We start from the raw sequence: 6,456 nt of genomic DNA, 5'->3' as shown, positions 1-6,456 counted from the left end.
GTGACTACAAACCCACCCACTCCACCCCCGCAGCCACTGATGTCAACTTCCTGAACGAGCTAAATCACTTTTACGCTCGTTTTGAAAGAGACAACAGAGAAACTGCCACCAAGCTCAAACCCTCAGCTGACCCACCAATCACACTCTCCTCCACAGATGTCTGCAAGTCACTGAGCCGGATCAGCGCGCACAAGGCTGCTGGACCAGACAACATCCCTGGTCGTGTTCTCAGGGCATGTGCGGAGCAGCTCGCTGAGGTTTTTACAGACATTTTCAACCTGTCTCTTGCCCAAGCAGCTGTACCTTCATGCTTTAAACGCACGTCCATTGTGCCAGTGCCAAAACACTCTAACCCGAGGTGCCCTAATGACTACCGCCCTGTAGCACTCACACCCATCGTCATGAAGTGCTTTGAGCGGCTGGTCCTGGAACACCTAAAAGACTCTCTACCATCCACATTGGACTCACACCAGTTTGCCTACCGCAGCAATAGGAGCACAGAGGATGCCGTTTCCATGGCACTGCACTCTGTGCTCACTCACCTGGACAATAAGAACACTTACGCACGCATGCTGTTTGTTGACTTCAGCTCAGCATTCAACACTGTCATCCCAACCAAGTTAATAGCCAAACTTGGAGACCTGGGCATCAATACCTCAATGTGCAACTGGATTTTGGACTTCCTAACTGACAGACCCCAGAATGTTCGTTCAGGATCCACCTGCTCCACATCCATCACACTCAACACTGGTGTACCACAGGGCTGTGTGCTAAGCCCGTTTCTCTACTCCCTCTTCACCGCCGACTGCAAGCCTGTTTATGGATCTAATTCTATCGTCAAGTTTGCGGACGACACAACGGTGATTGGTCTCATCAGCAACAACGATGAGACTGCCTATAGGGAGGAGATCCAGCACCTGGCCACATGGTGCGCTGATAATAACCTGCTTCTCAACACCACCAAAACGAAGGAGCTCATCGTGGACTTCAGGAAGGAGTCAAGAGGCACACACAACACCATCCACATCAATGGAATGGCTGTTGAACGTGTCTCCAGTTTCAAGTTCCTGGGGATCCACATCTCGGCGGACATGTCGTGGACGACCAACACCTCCAGCCTGGTCAAGAAGGCTCACCAGCGCCTCTTCTTCCTGAGGACACTGAGGAAGAATCAGCTCTCCTCGGCTATCCTGGTGAACTTCTATCGCTGCGCAATAGAAAGCATCCTGACCAACTGTGTGGCAGTGTGGTATGGGAGCTGCTCTGTTGCGGAGCGCAAGGCACTGCAGCGGGTGGTGAAAACTGCCCAGCGCATCACAGGGACTCCACTGCCTGCCATCGAGCACATCCAGAGGAAACGCTGTCTGCATCGAGCTCACAGCATCCTCAAGGACTCCTCTCACCCAGCCCACAGACTGTTTTCTCTCCTGCCCTCCGGCAGGCGTTTCAGGATCCACCGGACCAGGACCAGCAGACTTAAGAACAGTTTTTTCCCCAGAGCTGTCTCCTTACTGAACTCAAACCCCCGCTGATCCACTCCCCTCATATACTGATAACTCTCCTACCTCACATCCACCTTCACTTTGTTACTTGCACTACCGACTCTTTATTACAGTAACAACTGTTTACTTATTCATTTTGCACTACCACACCGTAACTGGATTATGCTCATTTGCACTGCCGACTGTTATTTACAGTACCTACTGTTTACATTTGTATTTTGCACCGTACTTCTAACTGTAATATGCAATCACTTCCACTGCACTTTTACACTTTTTTTCGGATAGCTTCTGTCCATAATTTTTTGCACTACCTTAATCCACTGCCATATTCCTCATTTTAGCCTAACATATCATTGTATACCTCTATCTGTAAAATTCTGTTTATAGTAATAGCCATCTGTATATTATATTATATTCATAGTACATATCCACCTGTAAATTCTGTTTATAGTATTAACCATCTGTATATTATTCACTGTACATATTCACCTGTAAATTCTGTTTATAGTAATAACCATCTCTCTATTTATAGACATATTTATATATACTCAGTACATATCCATGTCCTGCACTTATGCAAACGTTGTATATCCTGCACTTGCTGCTATTGCACTTCTGGTTAGACCTAAACTGCATTTCGTTGCCTTGTACTTGTACTTGTGTAATGACAATAAAGTTGAATCTAATCTAATCTAATCTAATAGGGTTCAGGTCATCACTCGTTCTCTATAGGGTTCAGGTCATCACTCGTTCTCTACAGGGGTCAGGTCATCACTCGTTCTCTACAGGGGTCAGGTCATCACTCATTCTCTATAGGGTTCAGGTCATCACTCGTTCTCTACAGGGGTCAGGTCATCACTCATTCTCTATAGGGGTCATCACTCGTTCTCTATAGGGTTCAGGTCATCACTCGTTCTCTACAGGGGTCAGGTCATCACTCGTTCTCTATAGGGGTCATCACTCATTCTCTATAGGGTCAGGTCATCACTCATTCTCTATAGGGTTCAGGTCATCACTCGTTCTCTATAGGGGTCAGGTCATCACTCATTCTCTATAGGGTCAGGTCATCAATCATTCTCTATAGGGGTCAGGTCATCACTCATTCTCTATAGGGGTCATCACTCATTCTCTATAGGGTCAGGTCATCACTCATTCTCTATAGGGGTCAGGTCATCACTCATTCTCTATAGGGTCAGGTCATCACTCGTTCTCTATAGGGTTCAGGTCATCACTCGTTCTCTATAGGGGTCAGGTCATCACTCGTTCTCTATAGGGGTCATCACTCGTTCTCTATAGGGGTCAGGTCATCACTCGTTCTCTATAGGGGTCAGGTCATCACTCGTTCTCTACAGGGGTCAGGTCATAACTCGTTCTCTACAGGGGTCAGGTCATCACTCATTCTCTATAGGGGTCAGGTCATCACTCGTTCTCTATAGGGTTCAGGTCATCACTCGTTCTCTACAGGGGTCAGGTCATCACTCGTTCTCTACAGGGGTCAGGTCATCACTCATTCTCTACAGGGGTCAGGTCATCACTCGTTCTCTACAGGGGTCAGGTCATCACTCATTCTCTATAGGGGTCAGGTCATCACTCGTTCTCTATAGGGTTCAGGTCATCACTCGTTCTCTATAGGGTTCAGGTCATCACTCGTTCTCTACAGGGGTCAGGTCATCACTCGTTCTCTATAGGGTTCAGGTCATCACTCGTTCTCTACAGGGGTCAGGTCATCACTCGTTCTCTATAGGGGTCAGGTCATCACTCGTTCTCTATAGGGTCAGGTCATCACTCGTTCTCTACAGAGGTCAGGTCATCACTCATTCTCTATAGGGTCAGGTCATCACTCGTTCTCTACAGGGGTCAGGTCATCACTCATTCTCTATAGGGTTCAGGTCATCACTCGTTCTCTACAGGGTCAGGTCATCACTCCTTCTCTATAGGGGTCAGGTCATCACTCGTTCTCTATAGGGTTCAGGTCATCACTCGTTCTCTACAGGGGTCAGTTCATCACTCATTCTCTATAGGGTCAGGTCATCACTCATTCTCTATAGGGTTCAGGTCATCACTCGTTCTCTATAGGGGTCAGGTCATCACTCATTCTCTATAGGGTCAGGTCATCACTCGTTCTCTACAGGGGTCAGGTCATCACTCGTTCTCTATAGGGGTCAGGTCATCACTCGTTCTCTATAGGGGTCAGGTCATCACTCGTTCTCTATAGGGTTCAGGTCATCACTCGTTCTCTACAGGGGTCAGGTCATCACTCATTCTCTACAGGGGTCAGGTCATCACTCGTTCTCTATAGGGGTCATCACTTGTTCTCTATAGGGTCAGGTCATCACTCGTTCTCTACAGGGGTCAGGTCATCACTCATTCTCTATAGGGGTCAGGTCATCACTCGTTCTCTATAGGGTTCAGGTCATCACTCGTTCTCTATAGGGGTCAGGTCATCACTCGTTCTCTATAGGGGTCAGGTCATCACTCGTTCTCTATAGGGGTCAGCAGGTCATCACTCGTTCTCTATAGGGGTCTGGTCATCACTCGTTCTCTATAGGGGTCATCACTTGTTCTCTATAGGGTCAGGTCATCACTCGTTCTCTACAGGGGTCAGGTCATCACTCATTCTCTATAGGGGTCAGGTCATCACTCGTTCTCTATAGGGTTCAGGTCATCACTCGTTCTCTATAGGGTTCAGGTCATCACTCGTTCTCTACAGGGTCAGGTCATCACTCCTTCTCTATAGGGGTCAGGTCATCACTCGTTCTCTATAGGGTTCAGGTCATCACTCGTTCTCTACAGGGGTCAGTTCATCACTCATTCTCTATAGGGTCAGGTCATCACTCATTCTCTATAGGGTTCAGGTCATCACTCGTTCTCTATAGGGGTCAGGTCATCACTCATTCTCTATAGGGTCAGGTCATCACTCGTTCTCTACAGGGGTCAGGTCATCACTCGTTCTCTATAGGGGTCAGGTCATCACTCGTTCTCTATAGGGGTCAGGTCATCACTCGTTCTCTATAGGGTTCAGGTCATCACTCGTTCTCTACAGGGGTCAGGTCATCACTCATTCTCTACAGGGGTCAGGTCATCACTCGTTCTCTATAGGGGTCATCACTTGTTCTCTATAGGGTCAGGTCATCACTCGTTCTCTACAGGGGTCAGGTCATCACTCATTCTCTATAGGGGTCAGGTCATCACTCGTTCTCTATAGGGTTCAGGTCATCACTCGTTCTCTATAGGGGTCAGGTCATCACTCGTTCTCTATAGGGGTCAGGTCATCACTCGTTCTCTATAGGGGTCAGCAGGTCATCACTCGTTCTCTATAGGGGTCTGGTCATCACTCGTTCTCTATAGGGGTCATCACTTGTTCTCTATAGGGTCAGGTCATCACTCATTCTCTACAGGGGTCAGGTCATCACTCATTCTCTATAGGGGTCAGGTCATCACTCGTTCTCTATAGGGTTCAGGTCATCACTCGTTCTCTATAGGGGTCAGGTCATCACTCGTTCTCTATAGGGGTCAGGTCATCACTCGTTCTCTATAGGGGTCAGCAGGTCATCACTCGTTCTCTATAGGGGTCTGGTCATCACTCGTTCTCTATAGGGTCAGGTCATCACTCGTTCTCTATAGGGGTCTGGTCATCACTCGTTCTCTATAGGAGTCAGGTCATCACTCGTTCTCTAGAACTTCTCACAGTAAGTGTTTGAATTCTTTACATTATTTCTATGGTAAATATGCAGTGCACTTCTTTTTCACGAGGGGATTATGTGTCAATACATGCTGTGAAATTATGCATTGTGAGTGATTATGAAATTACATGTAAAGATGATGTACTGAAGTGGGTTAAATGACATCTTAAAATTCAGCTAATTGCATTTAATATGAATTTAAATTAATTTCATTAATTGTAAATAATATGTAATTAAGTGTCTGGATATGCAACATTCAAATTTTATTTTAAAGTACATTAATATTAATGTGTACATTAATGGTTAAAGCGTGCAATGCACTTATTTCATGTGACATCCTTTGTTTCTTGGTAATTCTTTCCCAGCATCCCACACACCCAAATATCTACATTCATAACATTAGACGTTTACAAACCCACTAACCCATTTATAACGGTAATAAAAAGCTTTTTAATACCATCGCAATGATCTCAATAGCATCAGACCTCTTTAGCTCAAGGGATCTTGGGAAAAACTCTCTAAACGCAAACAGAATTACAGACGGATGGGCCATTAATATCCACCCTGACTTCCAGCCTGTGGGATTGAATGGTTTACAGTAATGTATGCGTTCCACCAGCCGGTCAGGAATACATCGGAGGGAAAAGCAACAAGCCGAAATGCCTGAGAAGGTCATTCCCTGGACGTTGTTCGCCACAATTACGTGGCTGTGGAAATGCTGATGTGCTAATTTGTAATGTAGTGAAATGAGATTCAATCCTGGAGGGGAAAATGTCACTTGAGTTAAAGAGTAGAGAATGTCTACCAGAGTAATCATGCCTCAGAATGAGGTAAACGTACACTATACTGTGGTGGTGATGGGATTCAACATGGCCATGTGTGGTTTATACAGCCTCTTAAGATATATGAGGATATAAAAGCGAGACGTATCAGAGACATCCACTATATCACCAGAAGTGTTTTGCCGCCCCTTCACACACACGAGCTTCCCATTCTTCATCTGTAGGGTTTAATATGGAGTCGCAGCTCTAACAGCTCCAGCTCTTCTGCTCTTCTTTCCTCAAGGTTTAGGAGTGTGTTTATGGGGATTCTTCATTAGTGATGTTGGACGAGAAGGCCTGGCTCTCAGTCTCCGCTCTAATTCATCCCAAAGCTGTTCTAACGGGTTGAGCTCAGGACTCAAGTTCCTCCACACCAAACTCCTCATCCATGTCTTTATGGAGACGCTTTGAGCACTGGAGCAGTCATGCTGGGACAGGAAGGGGCCGTCC

The sequence above is a fragment of the Gobio gobio genome, assembly GCF_949357685.1.
Source record: "Gobio gobio genome assembly, chromosome: 9".
NCBI lineage: Eukaryota > Metazoa > Chordata > Actinopteri > Cypriniformes > Gobionidae > Gobio > Gobio gobio.
The sequence above is the reverse complement of the archived record's forward strand: the minus strand, read 5'-3'. Positions refer to the sequence as shown.